Source organism: Schistocerca gregaria, chromosome 4 (genome assembly GCF_023897955.1).
Source record: "Schistocerca gregaria isolate iqSchGreg1 chromosome 4, iqSchGreg1.2, whole genome shotgun sequence".
NCBI classification, from domain to species: Eukaryota; Metazoa; Arthropoda; class Insecta; order Orthoptera; family Acrididae; genus Schistocerca; species Schistocerca gregaria.
In genome coordinates this window covers 476717870-476736835 of record NC_064923.1, presented here as the reverse complement: position 1 = coordinate 476736835, position 18966 = coordinate 476717870, and positions in this window count along the sequence as shown.

The following is an 18966-nucleotide window of genomic DNA, read 5'->3' as shown; positions in this document are numbered from 1 at the left end:
TTTCTCAGAAACGATTTCCTTTCCATTACCAGTCTACATGTTACACCCTCTCTACTACGACAATCATCAGTTATTTTGCTCCCCAAATAACAAAACTCATCTACTACTTTAAGTGTCTCATTTCCTAATCTAATTCCCTCAGCATCTCCCAATTTAATTCGACTACATCCCATTATCCTCGTTCTGCTTTTGTTGATGTTCTTCTTATATCCTCCTTTCAGGACACTGTCCACTCTGTTCAACTGCTCTTCCAAGTCCTTTGCTTTGTCTGACAGAATTACAATGTCATCGGCGAACCTCAAAGTTTTCTTTTGTTTCCTTTACTGCTTGCTCAATATACAGATTGAATAACATCGGGGAGAGGCTACAACACTGTCTTACTCCCTTCCCAACCACTGCTTCCCTTTAATGTTCCTCGACTACCATCTGGTTTTGATTCAAGGTAGTGTGTGGAATATAGTTTATTTATTTATTTAAAGAATTTTTCAGGAAATCGACCACCACCCACGCCACCCCATCTCCATCACCCATCGCTCCCTCCCCTCTCCCCGTCCGCTCCTCTACATGGAAACTGGCGGCTCTGTGGTGGAGAGGAAGGATCACACGAAGGGAAATTCCAGGGTATATTGGTCTTTTATTTAAAAAAAATCAATTTGTGGGGCTTGGATTTCAGTTGTTGATCATTTTCTGCTGTTTAGATAGATGCAAATCTTGTTAGAAATTATTACATCTATCGCATTTCATTTTTTATTCCGATTGCACAAGGAATATCGTCATGAAACACACATAACACGTAATTACACTGGCAAATCTTTCAATCGCGAAGCACTCACCGCCCACCGACCCTGTCCACTGGACCACACAGGATGCTACCACACACGCTCCCAAGGGTCAAGGTGCAACGGCGGCCCCCGCGAAGTGACGACGTGGCCGTCAGCGGCCAAACCACGTGCAGCTGTCAGTTCGGATCCCTCAAAGATGAGGCCGCAGCACCCCTTTGATACATGACACCTGAGAAATACCTGTCGAATTTTTGTTCACCTAGGCACCGTTGCTAGCGCGATGATGCAGAGCTCTGCGTCCAACGCTATAGGAATCTGTTCCAATGCTTTCCAGAATAGCTCACGTTGCATTGTCCCTAGCGATCCTAACGGGACATGTGAGCTGGTGCATCGCACCAAAATGTTACCACAGTGACTCACTATCTAAATGATTCTCGATGTTGTACTCACGTCATGTGGCTATTTAAATAAGACCCAAGTCGACCTCTCAGGAATTGTAAAGTGTCGTAGAAATAGTTAACCCTCGCTTTTGTAGGAGCTTTCGTGATGTCTCAGCTTGGCTGCATGGAAATTCTTGCCCTAACTGGACCTGTTTACGAAAATAGCCTAGAATAATACCGAATGCATTCTTCCTGATGTTACAAACGAGACACCACGTGTTCCCTCCCTGTAAATCATGACGTCCTGCTTTCGACAGAAGCGGTAAATGTTCTCACTGCTAAAAGCCCTCATGATGTCTGTGCACGCTCGCGAATAAGAGAGCAGTGTCTAAGTACTAACGGGGAAAATCGGAAAATTACGCAAACAGAATTCGAAGCACTGTCCTACAGAAGAAAAAGATTGCGGGAATTTTATGTATCCTACAGTCACTGGTCTGTAGATGTCGTAATACCACACTGGCGGATGAGTGACGGCATTCCCATCAGAGATGGATAGTCTGCTTCAACTTGTCTTTGAGCACTTGCATTCTCAGAACTTTCCATGGAGGGATCCGTGGGGGACTTTGCCAATGCGTCCATAGGAAAGTGAAGGCAAATAACCTGTGGATGGGTGACAGGTTCAACGCATCCCTTGATTCGAGTTACATGATGTACCTGGACGTAAATAACTTACACAGGCACGCCATGCAACAATCACTGCCGACTGGTGAGTTTTGATGGGTGCCCGAAAATGAATGCAAGGGATTAGGTGGAAAAATCATGGGGGCTGCAGCTGATTCTGATGTAGGGTTTGTGGCGGAGGCAGAACTCACGTACCCTATTACTTTCCATGATGCACACGCCGAGTTGCCGCTGTGTCCAGAGCAAGTAGTGAAACGTCCCCTTTGAACAATTATACATGACTGTGCTTAAGCTGACACACAATATTTTTAGCGCAACGCAATCTGACTTTCAATAATCCCTACAAAAGAATGCCCCTGACTAACATTAACCTATACCTTTCACAAATCACTTACGTCACCAAAAATCTTCGTTACTTGAACTACTGCAATACAGCGAGCGCCACTACTGCCAGCTAAATAAAAGATTCAAACTACTGAAGGCACTAACTACTGATAGGAATAGTTAGCAAATGAAAGATTTTGATAGAGAATAAACTATGCATTTACCTTAATATAGTTCAAAAGTCATATTGTATATATCAGTGAGGTATCCTCAGCTAAGGGCCGACATATCAAACGTCCCCTTAGAAAAATTATACACGACTGTGCTTAAACTGACTAAATAAAAGATTCAAACTACGGAAGTCACTAACTACTGACAGGCACAGTTAGCAAATGAAAGATTTTAATAGAGAACAAACAATGTATTTACCTTAATAGTCATAATATATATATCAGTTCATGACATCAATTCTTACAAATTTCAAAACTCCGCCATCTCTCTCCCCACGTACACCAATGCTGGCGGCTCACCTGCAACTGCGCAACGCTACGCGCTGTTAGCATCCAGCTGCCGCTGCCCAACACTACAATGGCAGACAACAATGCAAACCAGCAACAGACTGCACAAGGCACAGCCAGTGATTTTCATACAGAGCGCTATGTGGTGGCGGCGTTACCAATAAGAAAACCTAAACAGCCTACTTACATAGCCCCCATTCTCCCCACAAAAAATTTACAAATTGTTTTCTGCAGTGGCCAATACAGATTTGAAATTTTTTTATAATTACAATAACAAAGAAATGAAATGCACACACTTATCGATACAATGTTGGTCAAAAGCTAAAATTTTCTCACAGTCCATAAAGACAGTCCTGATCATTCATTACAGTAAAATTGTAGTGTTTTTGTCAAAGTCTGAGTAGTAAAAGAAAATGCACACAGAAGTAGTGGATTTCCATGCAGTCTTGAAGAGGTAGTGTTGTCCTTCCAACGGAAAGACAGTGCTGACTCTTGACATGCTGACAGGTAATGAGCCACAACAGAGCAAACCGACAGCAGAGTCAGTCGAAGTTGAAGACTATTGGTAGGTAGGTCATCACAGATTAGACCCATTGTAGTCCTGGTAGAGATTACGGTATTGGTGGGCCACCAGAGGTGCAGACCCAGTGCAGTCCTTGTAGAAATAATGGTATTGGCAGGTCATCAAAGATGCAGACCCATTGTAGTCCTTGTAGAGATGGCCAGCAGCCATCTGTTTGACTGTGCAGGCGCACAATCACCATTGAAGAGTCTTGCGGATAACATAGCAAGTCCATAACCCACCACTTATCCACTCACAAAGTTTTTGGAATTGTCCTTAGAACCAGCAATGCCGTTAACCAGTCCCCTGCTGAATTATCAACACACTTGCAAACACTATCAGTCCCTACTTCTCACATACTGTGCATATATTGTGACCAACAGAAATGTGTGCAGTGAAATCATACTTAATTTTATCATCTGGTGTCAATTACAATTTTATAACATCAGAATACAATAACAAAGGTACAAAATACATCATTAAAGAACATAACAATACAGATAACATTTGTAGTAAAATGGGCTTTACAAAGAATCGAAATAAACATGCACATCAGTGTTACAAAGATTATGACATAAGTACATCCATAAAAGATCAGAATAACTTTTGAAACATCAACTTCACACATGAGCATTAGAACAAAACAGAATAAATAATGTGTAAACATCTTTATGAAGTAAATAACATGTTATTAATGCAAATTATATTTGAGGATAACAGTATTCCTCATCATAGTGAATGTAGCTTACTATTAGAAGAGAAAAAATTCTATGAAACAGTACACAGAGACAGGAAGAAAATAAATACACAAGTGTACACAAACACATAGTGGGATAACACAAAAGGAAAGGTTTTGTTTTCAGGGTAACATTTGGTACTGCAGTCCAACCCAAAACTTCATTCCATAGATCTTTCGTCTTATTTCAACATTTGTTTCCACCAAAAAAATTCTATCCAAGCATGCTTTCTGTATTTATATGTTCACATATTTCTTACCTCATTATTTATTTTCCAGTATCTTACCTCATGATTTATTTCCAAGAAAATCCTACCTATACCTGGTTTCTGTACATTTTTCGTATAACCTCTCAGTGCATTTCTTCCAATTCATCGCAACTCATTCTTTTATATAGGCTACCCCCTATTAAACTAACTTAAATCTACTGAGCTCAGACGCTAAACTAAGGGACGACGCGATGCAGCAGCACAAAACAATTAATACAAAGAGCAATGAAAAAAATGGAAGTTGTCAAAGCAAGCAGCAATATTAAAACTAATATAAGGCAATGTGTAGCAAACAAGAAAAATAAATCCGCAGTAAAACTGGCTTAACAGAGTAATACAAAGTCAAATTCAGTAACATTATGCCTTTCACACAGCAGAAGCAAATGCAATAGCTTATAACTAAACATGACAAACCTCAAGCAGAAAAAATATTACAGTAAAGACAACAATGCAGAAAAGGGAAATGTCTACTCACATACTAATATCTATGTCATTAAAGTGGTGCACCACAAGAAGTTATTCTACCATAAAAATTACCAAGAACTTGAAAAGAAAATTATGTATGCAGTTCTTGTGAAGGGAAGTCTTTTTGTGCTCCTTCGTTTTTTTAAGTACATCATAAAGTTATTATTTACTGGATCTGTAGGCATAAAATATCTATATTAGTACATCCATTAAATTTTATTGTAACCAATGCTGCAGTGCAGTTAGAAACTAGATATTAAACAAAATAGGCAAAGCAAGGCGTGAAACGTCATTCGCTAGCCATAAGTCATTTCATAATGCAGTAAACAATCTTCCAACTAGCAAGACAATAGACATGAAATGTTTCTCATCATTTCATTTCAGTAAATATCATAAATTAAGAACTCCAAAGTGTAATCATATGATTTCAAGTTTGAGCGTGTCGTATTTGCGAGGCTTTCTACAAAGAAATGTCAAGAGCGAGGATAATGGTCTCCTTTTTTCTCCACCTGTGCCTCTGAAATTCACACACTCATGACTTTTTCTCAAGGCGGCTGGCACACCTGGCCGCTTACAACGCATTACGTCACGGTCACTTACCTTTCTTACTGAAATATTTACGACAGCAGTTTCTGCTACAGTGACAGTCTCATATAAAAATATTTTCAAATTTTGAGAATTTGCGTTAAAAACATATAGAAAACAAAATTCTATAAACATGACAGTGTCCAAAAAATTTTCGTCGGCATTATAATACATTCAAGCACTTACATACATTTCGTAACTCTTAAAGTACGATTCTTGGTTTCCAACAACCTTTTTCACAAACCAGAGTCCCTAACCACTACTTATTATTCTTACCTTATTACACATATACATATTCGTCGAAACTTCTTCGCCGGCCGCGGTGGTCTCGCGGTTCTAGGCGCTCAGTCCGGAACCGCGCGACTGCTACGGTCGCAGGTTCGAATCCTGCCTCGGGCGTGGATGTGTGTGATGTCCTTAGGTTAGTTAGGTTTAATTAGTTCTAAGTTCTAGGCGACTGATGACCACAGATGTTAAGTCGCATAGTGCTCAGAGCCATTTGAAACTTCTTCAATATTTTATCTTAAGAAATGAGTAGCATAATCCAATAACTCATATAGCATCAGTTTATTGATCATAAACATACCGCAAGAGCATAATTCACATAGTCATCGTAATAATAACATCATAACACCACAGTCAACTCTCAAAATCATCGTAGCTTCCTCCAATAATTCCAAAACCTAAAAAAAATTCTCTGTTCATGCCAAAAGTGTCACCTGCCTCAAACGTACTTTAAAAATCATGATCCCATACCAAATACATCAGTCAAAGCTCTCAGAGTATCACAATGGTTCCGAAAAAATATGAACATTTCACAAAGTACAGACAAAATAGAATTTCATAAGTGTGAAATTATCCAACTGTGTAATTGCGTAAACATGTGTCACTGACGTAATAAAAAAAATGTTTGTCTCTCAGTTAAATGATCAGATAGCTGTGTAATTTATGTGTTAAAGAAACATGGTACCGTTGTGTAAAGTTGTATAAGCAAATACCATATTAGCTAGGGCTCCTTGTGCTCGCCAAACACATGGTACACAAAGTTAGCGTGTACCCCCCTGAGGATTAATGTAATTATATCCTCAGGTGTTACAGATTACAGCAATGGAATGAAATGTATCACGGAAAACCTTTGTATCATTGTACTTCAAATATCTTTAAAAATAAATATTTTAAGTACAAAATTAGTCACTCAAATACGCATACTGTAGCGCTAAACTGTGCGTCGTGTTGTAAGATAATCTCTGTGGAAGTGTCGTAGTTATCGTCCTCCGAAAGCTAAGTTCTACAGAAGTCAATGTACTGACCTCATGATAAACAAAAGTGAAATGCTTTGCGTATAGATATCGTAGTTACTACGCTTATTGCTGTGATGAAGTTAAGTACTGTACTGTAACGTATTGTTGTGCTACAGAAAAGGCTGTTTCATTGTAGCTATACCACAAAGTTACTACTAAAACATGTTTTCCTTTCCAGAAGAATTCAGAAAAACTGTGCAGATATAAAACAGATACACCGCAAAAGCACAATGTAAATTGTGTCACACATTAGCAGCGTCGTGATATAATCGTGTAGCTATCAAAGAAACCAAATGCTACGTCATCTTTAATCTCACAGAAAGTACTTCAAATAAAGAATGTCTTTTCAACTAAACCAAAATGTTGCATTAAAACCTCATTAACAGTATATGTTCTAAGTATGTAAGCCTTATAGTCGTTACGTAATCGTGCAACTGACAAGCAAGAATGTACACATAACAACACTGTGTCGTCTGTTCACTATACCAATGCATTCGTAATTTCTGTTTAAAAATGTTCCCTAGGTTCTAGACTGGATAGTTAACTTCAAAATATTGTTGCATGTTAACAATTTCTCAGCGTGACAAAGCATACTAGAAATGTGAAGTGAAATGTTTTGTGGCAAAGACAAAGTTAAAAAGCACATTATCTTTCAACAAACGGTTTTACATGTGAAATGTGGTGCAATCCTTTACTCTTCATACTACTCAGAGTTTCAACTTGAACGCAATTATCATGCGGTAAACGTCGGTAAAGAACACTGGAGTTTTTCTCAAGGTTAGCGCCTATGTTATTTTTCTCTGAGCCAGCCGGCGCACGTGGCTGCCTGCGGTGCGTGTCATTGTCTGCTATCTCTGTTGGCGTGCGTCGTTATTGGGATTAGGAGACCTAACTTATACAAATTCACCTTGACGAGAAGGCCCTGCGCTGTTTGAAGCTCCCCAGTTCTGATGGAATTCAGGTCTGTCGTTTTGTCGGTAGTTTACATAGTTTCTTGTTTGTCGGTCATGTGGTGGAGAATTTCTCCCTGAATCGTAACTGCGCGCTGGACCTTTGCGTCTGAAGTTATTCTGTCTCCCTTGATAATAATTATGTTGGTTTCCATATTGCCTGTTTCTCTGCTTGTCTCTGTGATAGTCATTACCGCGGAGAGGCGACCTTTCCCTGTAATTATTACTACTCTGCCAACGGTTATCATACGGGTGGTGTCTGTTTTGGTCACGATTTGTGTTGTGAGAATAGCCTTGTCGTGTCCAGTTGTTGTTTCTTTCATCGCGGAATTGCGACGGCTGTGACCTGCATTTATTGTGTTCCTGTTTTCGCGTTCCGCGATTGTCAATGTCAATTTCTAATTCTTGTAAGAATACCTGAAAAGCTTCAATGTCGTCTTTGCATCGTCCTGCTAAAATAATCTGTCGTAAATGTTCAGATAATTTGATTAAGCAAATGCGGATGAGTTCTGAGGGGCTGTATGGGTTTGAAAGATACTGATTCTTATGTAACATGTCTTCGATATATTTGACAAGACTGGAAAATTCAGATTGTTCGAAATGTTTCATCATTATGATACTATGTTTTACTCGGTCTTGTGTAGCTTGAGACCAATATGCTGAGAGGAAGGCATGATAAAATTCTCCTTCACTGTGACAATCGTGAATGACCGATCGCATTCTTACAGCTGGTTCATTCTCCAAGTAGCTACACATAAATTCTATTCTGTGCTCTAATGACCAGTTGGGAGGTAAACAATGAGAGAATTGATGGAGCCACGCTTGTGGATGAATGTCGTTGCCAGAATTCTTAAATGTTTTGAATTTACGTGCAGTAATGAACAGCTTATAGTCAAAATCATCGTGTCGGCGAGTAGCATATCGGTCATTGTTACGTCGTTTCGGCGGTTCCATCTCAAAATTCGGTGTATCTTGGCAATTTCTTTCATAATTTCCGAAGTGTCATGTGTTACTATTTTGTGGTTGTTCTGTATTTCTATGTCCCTCTTCCCGTACTGGAGCGCGAGTGTCCTCTGAAATGTGTAATTCTTGTATTACTTGAGCCAACTGTTTTTTTTTTTTACTTCCCACATTTCTCTTTTGTACTGTGTGTTGATTTGATTTTCATTCTGTTTGAATTTTCTAATTTGTTCATACGCTTCAGTGTCAGTGAAGGCTACAGGGTTTGTGTCATTCAGATCATCATCTACCTTTGTAGATAAGTTAGTGAACTGATCTGATAGTTCGCCTACTTTATCCGATAGTGAAATTATTTCCTTTGTGTGTTTTTCTGAACCAAGTTTCAGACTGTCCATTTGTGTTGAAATCGTACCTACTGTGTCCTTTAAGTTCGCTTGAGTTTTTGCAAGTTGCGTAACCGAATCGGTAGATGCAACTGAGTCAATTTTAGCTTGCAAGGTCTCATGATTTTCATGAACAATAGTTTGCAGTTATTTTATGGGTGCTTCGTGATTCTGTAATGCATTTTCATGCCGCAAAAAAATAGGTTGAAAATGCTCACAAATTTGTGTTTTTGCGTCGTTACAGACTTTTTGACATTTCGATTCAATGTTATGTAACTCATTAGTTAAATCTTCTAGTGTTTGTTCAAGCGTGGTGTCTAACTTTTGAAGATTTTGTTCCATTGTGTCTAACTTTTGAGGCTTTTGCTGTGTTTGTCTCTGATTTTGTTCCATCGTGTCTAACTTTTGAAGCTTTTGTCCCATTTGTTGCATTAATTGTAATAACAATGCACTGGTGTGTGAAACATGTTCCTTAGTGCTATTCGGCAATGCATTTGAACCGGCAATATTCGCAGTTTGAAAAACATAAAATGTGTCTTGACTTATTTGAGAAAACGGTGAGGACGCAAAACCTGAATCTACAGTATTTCGGAATCCTGAGGCGAGCTGTTGCCGACCGATCGATCGATAATGCTTCCCTGTTCACTAATTGTTTAACTGCCTACACCATTATTTGCAACCCGCTCCATTTCCCTATGCACAATTACCAAATTACTACTTTGAACATTAGTTAATTCATTACATGGTGGCGCTAACACACTGCTTTCGTCTTCACTGTCATTTCTCAGTTTACTTTGGAGCCTAGTATTACGTTTTTCATACGCCATTATTGTCACAATATTTCACACAATAACACAGAAAAGCACAATTTGAAGAGCAAAAATAAGAGAACACATTAACATATCACTGAAAATAATATCTAGTTAATTGCAAGCGCAGCTGCGAAATACTTGGTGCAAATCTACATGCATGCCACAACTGTTTTACAGTACAACAATAAAAGACTTCAACTACAAAGGAGATTCTCTCTACAATTACGCGCTAGCAATAAACAAAATCTACACTAATTACACAAACTCAAAGAAAAAATCAGAAGATTCCAGTGAGGTACCCTCGGCTAAAGGTCGACATATGAAACGTCCCCTTAGAAAAATTATACACGACTGTGCTTAAACTGACACACAATATTTTTAGCGCAACGCAATTTGACTTTCAATAATCCCTACAAAAGAATGGCCCTGACTAACATTAACCTATACCTTTCACAAATCACTTACCTCACCAAAAATCTTCGCTACTCGAACTACTGCCCAAACGTTGCGTTCCCCGTACACACAAACAACGGATTGGCAGTTTGTGCAACAAACCGTTATCAAAAGTTCTCCCGCTTTCGGCGGTTGGCAGGCCCCGCACAAACCTCATGTTTACTATCGTTCGCCTGACCATACATAAAAATCATGTCTGGCTGGACACAAAAGGAATTTCTTGCCATGTTTGAACGAAGCGCCTAAGGTTAACACACGATCTTTAGTACATGCACACAATGAACGCAATGAAGGCAGACGAATGAGGAATTACTTCTAATCAAATTGCATGTCTGCGTGGTATCGTCTCAGTTGTAGGAGTGAATTTGCGATTTACTGCCAGAGAGGTCACAGTTCGTAGTAACTGACGGAAAGTCATCGAGTAAAATAAAAATGATATCTGGCGTTCTCCAGCGAAGTGTTGTAGGTCCTCGGTTGTATTTGATCTATATAATCGATTTAGGAGCCTATCTGAGCAGCCCTCTTTGATTGTTTGCAGATTATGCTGTCATTTACCGTATCGTTAAGTATCAGATGATCAAAACCTATTACAATATTATTTATACAACAGAAGTGTATGGTGCGAAATGTTTCAGTTGACTCTAAATAAGGAAATGTGTGAAGTCAGCCACATGAGTGTTAAAAGGAATCCATAAAATTTTGGTACGTGATAGGTCACAAAAATATAATGGCTGTGAGTTCAACGGAATACTTAGTGATCCCAGTTACAAATAACTTATATTGGAACAATCATATAGGTAATGTTGTTAGTAAAGTAAACCAAAGACTACCAGTTATTGGCAGAACGCTTAGAAAACGTAATGGGGCTACTGGAAAGACTGTGTATATTACGTTTGTCCGTCCTATTCTGGAGTACTGCTACGCGGTGTATGAGCCAGATGAGATAGAATTGAAGGAGGACATAGAAAAAGTTCCGAGAAGGCCAGTTCTTTTTGCACTATCAAGGGGTGAGAGGGCCACGGATATGACAGACGAACTGGGGTGGCAGTCATTAAAACAAGGCGTTTTTCGCTGCGGTAGGATCTTGTCATGAATGTTCTATCACCAACCTTATTTCCTGAATGGGAAAATATTTCGATGCGATTCACATACATAGGAAAAACTTCTCATAGTAATGAACTAACAGAATCATAGCTGCCGGCCGGAGTGGCCGAGCGGTTCTAGGCGCTACAGTCTGGAACCACCCGACCGCTACAGTAGCAGGTTCGAATCCTGCCTCGGGCATGGATGTGTTTATGTCCTAGGTTTGTTGGGTTTAAGTAGTTCTAAGTTCTAGGGGACTGATGACCTCAGATGTTAAGTCCCATAGTGCTCAAAGCCATTTGAACCATTTTTTGAATCATAGCACGCACGGAAAGACTTAAGTGCTTGTTTTTTCTGCGCGCTGTTCGAGAGTGCAACGCTAGAGAAATAGCTTGAAGGTGGTTTGGTTAAACCTCACGCAGGCACTTAATTGTGAATTGCAGATTAGTCATTTACATGGAAACAAGTATCCCTGGTAACACAATGCCATCCAGGATACAATGAGTCAAGTGGGTGCACAGGTAAGTACTGGGTTGTAACTAGATAGCCGTTGAATGACAACTTTCACTAATAACTCGAAAACGAAGGATTTTCGGACATACGTTTGCATATAAAGTTTTTTTCCTTGTTTTGGCGCAAGGAACCTTGCCCCCAGAATTTGTAACAGTATTTTTGAAACACCGTGTATGTATTTCGAAAATATATATAATTTCGGCACTGGATTAACACAAATTACCAACTAGGTATTAAATGATCTTTTATTTGCTGATGAGAAAGACAAAGTTACCATGTTAAGTTACTGTAAAATGTCATTGAAACTAGGTGGTAGAGAGAAAGTATGTCTTGATGTACTGACTCACATGTTACGTGATATTGTTGTTACTGGATGGTCTGATCAATTAAATACATTTGATTTTGTGACATATGTATTTCGCCTTCTTAAATTTCAGTTGCTGGCAAGAAAAATGGACCAATATGCAGAAGATGTGTTACTAACTTTGATTATATTTCTGAGTCTATAGTGGGAATTAGTGAAGTTCGGTGGCAGGAGGAACAAGACTTCTGGTCAGGTGACTACAGGGTTATAAACACAAAATCAAATACGGGTAATGCAGGAGTAGGTTTAATAATGAATAGGAAAATAGGAATGCGGGTAAGCTACTACAAACAGCATAGTGAACGCATTATTGTGGCCAAGATAGATACGAAGCCCACACCTACTACAGTAGTACAAGTTTATATGCCAACTAGCTCAGCAGATGATGAAGAAATTGAAGAAATGTACGATGAAATAAAAGAAATTATTCAGATAGTGAAGGGAGACGAAAATTTAATAGTAATGGGTGACTGGAATTCGAGTGTAGGAAAAGGGAGAGAAGGAAACATAGTAGGTGAATATGGATTGGGGCTAAGAAATGAAAGAGGAAGCCGCCTAGTAGAATTTTGCACAGAGCACAACTTAATCATAGCTAACACTTGGTTTAAGAATCATGAAAGAAGGTTGTATACGTGGAAGAACCCTGGAGATACTAAAAGGTATCAGATAGATTATATAATGGTAAGACAGAGATTTAGGAACCAGGTTTTAAGTTGTAAGACATTTCCAGGGGCAGATGTGAACTCTGACCACAATCTATTGGTTATGACCTGTAGATTAAAACTGAAGAAACTGCAAAAATGTGGGAAATTAAGGAGATGGGACCTAGATAAACTGAAAGAACCAGAGGTTGTACAGAGTTTCAGGGAGAGCACAAGGGAACAATTGACAGGAATAGGGGAAAGAAATACAGTAGAAGAAGAATGGGTAGCTCTGAGGGATGTAGTAGTGAAGGCAGCAGAGGATAAAGTAGGTACAAAGACGAGGGCTGCGAGAAATCCTTGGGTAACAGACGAAATATTGAATTTAATTGATGAAAGGAGAAAATATAAAAATGCAGTAAATGAAGCAGGCAAAAAGGAATACAAACATCTCAAAAATGAGATCGACAGGAAGTGCAAAATGGCTAAACAGGGATGGCTAGAGGACAAATGTAAGGATGTAGAAGCTTATCTCACTAGGGGTAAGATAGATACTGCCTACAGGAAATTTAAAGAGACCTTTGGAGAGAAGAGAACCACGTGTATGAGTATCAAGAGCTCAGATGGCAGCCCAGTTCTAAGCAAAGAAGGGAAGGCAGAAAGGTGGAAGGAGTATATAGAAGGTTTATACAAGGGCGATGTACTTGAGGACAATATTATGGAAATGGAAGAGGATGTAGATGAAGACGAAATGGGAGATACGATACTGCGTGAAGAGTTCGACAGAGCACTGAAAGACCTGAGTCGAAACAAGGCCCCCGGAGTAGACAACATTCCATTAGAACTACTGACGGCCTTGGGACAACCAGTCCTGACAAAACTCTACCAGCTGGTGAGCAAGATGTATGAGACAGGCGAAATACCCTCAGACTTCAAGAAGAATATAATAATTCCAATCCCAAAGAAAGCAGGTGTTAGCAAATGTGAAAATTACCGAACTATCAGTTTAATAAGCCACGGCTGCAAAATACTAACGCGAATTCTTTACAGACGAATGGAAAAACTGGTAGATGCAGACCTCGGGGAGGATCAGTTTGGATTCCGTCGAAAAGTTGGAACACGTGAGGCAATACTGACCTTACGACTTATCTTAGAAGAAAGATTAAGAAAAGGCAAACCTACGTTTCTAGCATTTGTAGACTTAGAGAAAGCTTTTGACAATGTTGACTGGAATACTCTTTTTCAAATTCTAAAGGTGGCAGGGGTAAAATACAGGGAGCGAAAGGCTATTTATAATTTGTACAGAAACCAGATGGCAGTCATAAGAGTCGAGGGGCATGAAAGGGAAGCAGTGGTTGGGAAAGGAGTGAGACAGGGTTGTAGCCTCTCCCCGATGTTATTCAATCTGTATATTGAGCAAGCAGAAAAGGAAACAAAAGAAAAATTTGGAGTAGGTATTAAAATTCATGGAGACGAAGTAAAAACTTTGAGGTTCGCCGACGACATTGTAATTCTGTCAGAGACGGCAAAGGACTTGGAAGAGCAGTTGAACGGAATGGACAGTGTCTTGAAAGGAGGATATAAGATGAACATCAACAAAAGCAAAACGAGGATAATGGAATGTAGTCAAATTAAATCGGGTGATGCTGAGGGAATTCGATTAGGAAATGAGACACTTAAAGTAGTAAAGGAGTTTTGCTATTTAGGAAGTAAAATAACTGATGATGGTCGAAGTAGAGAGAATATAAAAGGTAGACTGGCAATGGCAAGGAAAGCATTTCTGAAGAAGAGAAATTTGTTAACATCGAATATAAATTTACGTATCAGGAAGTCGTTTCTGAAAGTATTTGTTTGGAGTGTAGCCATGTATGGAAGTGAAACATGGACGATAACTAGTTTGGACAAGAAGAGAATAGAAGCTTTCGAAATGTGGTGCTACAGAAGAATACTGAAGATAAGGTGGATAGAGCACGTAACTAATGAGGAGGTATTGAATAGGATTGGGGAGAAGAGAAGTTTGTGGCACAACTTGACTAGAAGAAGGGATCGGTTCGTACTACATGTTTTGAGGCATCAAGGGATCACAAATTTAGCATTGGAGGGCAGCGTGGAGGGTAAAAATCGTAGAGGGAGACCGAGAGATGAGTACACTAAGCAGATTCAAAAGGATGTAGGTTGCAGTAGGTACTGGGAGATGAAGCAGCTTGCACAGGATAGAGTAGCATGGAGAGCTGCATCAAAACAGTCTCAGGACTGAAGACAACAACAACAACATGTTTTATGACGTGGAAGTAAACAAAAGATGGAAAAAAACTACAGAGTACGAAATTCGAAGTTATGATAATTCGTCAAGTTTGCTAATAGTGGAATGTATGTACAAGTATTCTAAAAATTTAGCATTCAGAATTTACTTCTGTCATGATCTGGAAAGTCGGTAGCATTCCTTAATCGCGCAAGATTATACCTCTGCGATATTACGTTAATGTCGGCGAGCTTGCTCATTATTTGGAGGATGAATGCAATGTAGCCATTTCTGCTAAGAATAGTACTAAAGGGGTAAATTTAAGGGCATTTCTTATTTATTGAGCCATATTAGTGTATTTAATATAGCCTTAGAATTAGTTCTTTTCAGTTTGATATTGACGTTGTTGTTGTCTTCAGTCCAAAAAATGGGTGTGATACAGCTTTTCATGATACCCTACCCTGCGAAAGCTTCCACAGCTCTCCATCCTTGGGTTTCCGTCTGTTTACCGTCAACTTCACCAGATGGATGAGTTACGTTACAAAGGGTGCGTTCATTGTGTGCTAGTACAGCAAAGTAAATTTAGTGTTACGTTCTTAATGACACCATGTGAAACGTCCCCTTTGAAAAAATTAATGAATTACTGTGCTGATAAACCTTTGAGATTATTTGATTTTCAAACAGCTGAGCAGAACCGACGTACTCAGACACTTCGCTCTCTACCTATTCTGATCAACGCTAAACTGACACACAATATTTTTAGCGCAACGCAATCTGACTTTCAATAATCGCTACAAAAGAATGGCCCTGACTATCATTTAACTATACCTTTCACAAATCACTTACCTCACGAAAATCTTCGTTACTCGAACTACTGCAATACAGCGAGCGCCACTACTGCCAGCTAAATACAAGATTCTAACTACTGAAGGCACTAACTACTGATTGGCATAGTTAGCAAATGAAAGATTTTGATACAGAACAAACAATGTATTTACCTTAATAGTGTTCAAAAGTCATAATATATAGCAGTTCATGACATCCAGTCTTAAACATTTACTGTCTCTGATGGACACAAGGCCAGATCATCCGCTCTCAAAACTCCGCCATTTCTCTCCCCACATCCACCACTGCTGGCGGCTCACCTCCAACTGCGCGAAGCTACCCCCTGTTAACAGCCAAGTGCCCAAAACTACAATAGCAAATTCCAACAATGCCACACAGCCACAGACTTCAGACAGCACAGCCAGTGATTTTCATGCAGAGCGCTAGGTGACGTTACCAACATAAAAGCCTAAACAGCCTACTTACACATGTTTACGTGAGTGGCACACCTTGATACGTTTTGCAACAGGCCTTAAGGAGAGAAGCTGGATTACAGAATAAAAAGTATGGGATGCCGATTTAAAATGACGCAGTGCTGTTCGTCTCTTCACAGTGAACGAAGTTACAAGAAAGGAAATCATCGTATTTAATGCCCTTTGGTAGCTAAAGAACATAAAGAACATTTTCCTGAGACATTGTTTATTCTGTATCTGGACACAAAAAAGGAGGGAGAGAGAGGATGTCCCTTCTTTAGTGCGATGTATATCACATTCGTTCTGACCAATCTTTCTTCAAATTCGGTTCCCGCCTGGTAAAGAGTTTCGAAAGCGGAAGCATTCGCAGATTATCTCGTGGTGCATATAAAGTCTGGCTGGTCGCGCAGATGGGCGTTTCTGATTCACTGGAAATCAAGTGTAAAAAATTTTATCCTTGGCGTCCGCCGCCCCAAGCATGCACATCATATTTACACCGCTAGTTACGGTATGAGGGTGGAAAGGAGGTTTTACAGTCACTAGATAAGAGAACAGTGTGTGAATTCCAAAGTATCGAGAGGGAAGAATGGAACAGAGATTAGGGTTTTTCGTCTCGTATGCGATTATGTCATTTGCGAAGAATCAAACTTTCATATTGAGCACTAGTGAGAGACGAAATGGTCCGTGACTCTTTCTGTCAAACCATTCTGAACCAGGATTTGAACCCTTTTAATAACACAGGCATACAGAAGATATTTTTCGCTCACTCAAAACGCGAATTGTATAGGAGAGAATATCGATAATATTGGTATGAAGCCCGCTCCACCATGAGCTGTACAGCAGATTGTGAAATGGATGTGTAGATGGTACATGTAGATTCCCCTCGCACAAGCATTCAGTTCCCTAACCGCTGCGTCACCTCCATTAAAAAAATTATCAAGAACATGTTTCATTTTTCCCTTCATTCTGTTGTATAAACTAAGGTTATGAAAGAATACGCGACACTTCTTTATAACAGAAATAATACAACTCACTATACGCTACTGAAGATGCTCTAAGGACGTAACAACAAACGGCTGAGACATTCGATCGAAAAAAAAAAATGCTATATCATGTGACATAATAATAATCTGGTTAGATACAGTGGTCGAAAACATTACGCGCCAGACAGTTTAGGAATTTAGATAACAAATTAGCGAGGTGTACTTAATGAGAAGTTTTCCCTTGAGCACAAGCCATAATCTGTTAATCACAGTCGGCTGTCTGTGACTGAAACACAACACGTTCCAGAGACGGAAACTCCTGCTACGAAGTTAATGTTACAGGAGGCAGTTTGTATTTCTGTCGCTGCGGATGCGCTGAGCGATGCCTGTTGCGTAAGATAGAGAGGGAGTGAGGCGGAATGTATTTATCCGTGTCGGCGATGTGTGCCCGGAAACAAAAATAAAGACCGAATCCGCTTAAAGCTGGCGGAGAAGTGTGAGCCACTTGGATGTAGGAGAAGAAAATATTTAACAGGAGGACATTCTGAAGGCCTGAGGTAAACATTTCAGACTGCTGTGCTTAATGCCTTCCATAAATCGGCTTTTTAAGTAGTTGCAAGAATTTCAACGGAAGAGATGACTACGTGTTTGTTGTTAAATGAGCGCCGACTGTGAGAGCTGACAAGCGCTAACGGCAGCCCTAAAGACGGCGGCGGCTGCTTTGACGAGTGTCGGGTGACTGGCCGCAGTCGTATTCCGGAAAATTTGTCGCTCTGTCCGCTGTTGCAACTTGCGAGAACTTACGTCCTGCCTTACCAGCTCCCCTTGCTTGCAGCATCTCAGTCATAGTTACTGCACGCCTTGTGTTGGCGGGACTGTGGAGGTTTTACGTTTCACTGCAACGCCAACGCAAAAATATGCTCACTGTTGTTTATAGGATGTTTTAAGAAACACCTGCAAGTACGTGGGTATACAAGGAGAAGGAAAAGTTTAATCGTCATAAAATATGCGAGTGAAATGTAGGAAACTTGCAAGTAAAGTTGGATGCGCATAGGGGAAGCGTGCCATTAATCTCAGCAGACTAGACGTCCACATAGATTTCAGCGAGCTTGTTCTATTACTAAATATTCCCTCTTGATCGCACGTATTTTTTAAAATTAAAATCGGTAAGTGTCTGATTTCTGTAACTCCATCGTCAGATCTGTAATACAACAGCTACAAGTGTACGCCGGTGTCTAAATTTAAAGCAACAAACTGCTATTTCCCCATCCCGTGTCTAATTCGGGATATAATGATACAAACTGTCAACAGGTGTTGTTACGATCGTGTTCTGCATGGGAGATGGCATTCCGATCAACGGACAACCGCCTCAGCAGTGACGTCGGGGCACGTACCAAGCGGGGTAGGGTTTGCAGGGTAGTCTCACATCCACAATCACTGTGTAAACAGTCGCAGACAGTGCAGTATGGCACAGAGAAGATACGTACAGGCTCTCTGCTGTGGAGGGCCATAGGAATAATGGAAGCGGGAGAGTCGTAAACTGATGTGGCCCAATGGCTTAATATAATCGTTCTGTTGTGTTTCTAATGAGGCGACACTCTACCCTGGAGACCAGGATGAGGCCAACCACGTATGATATCAGAATGAGTGGACCGTTCTTTGGCTGGAAGGGCACGACATT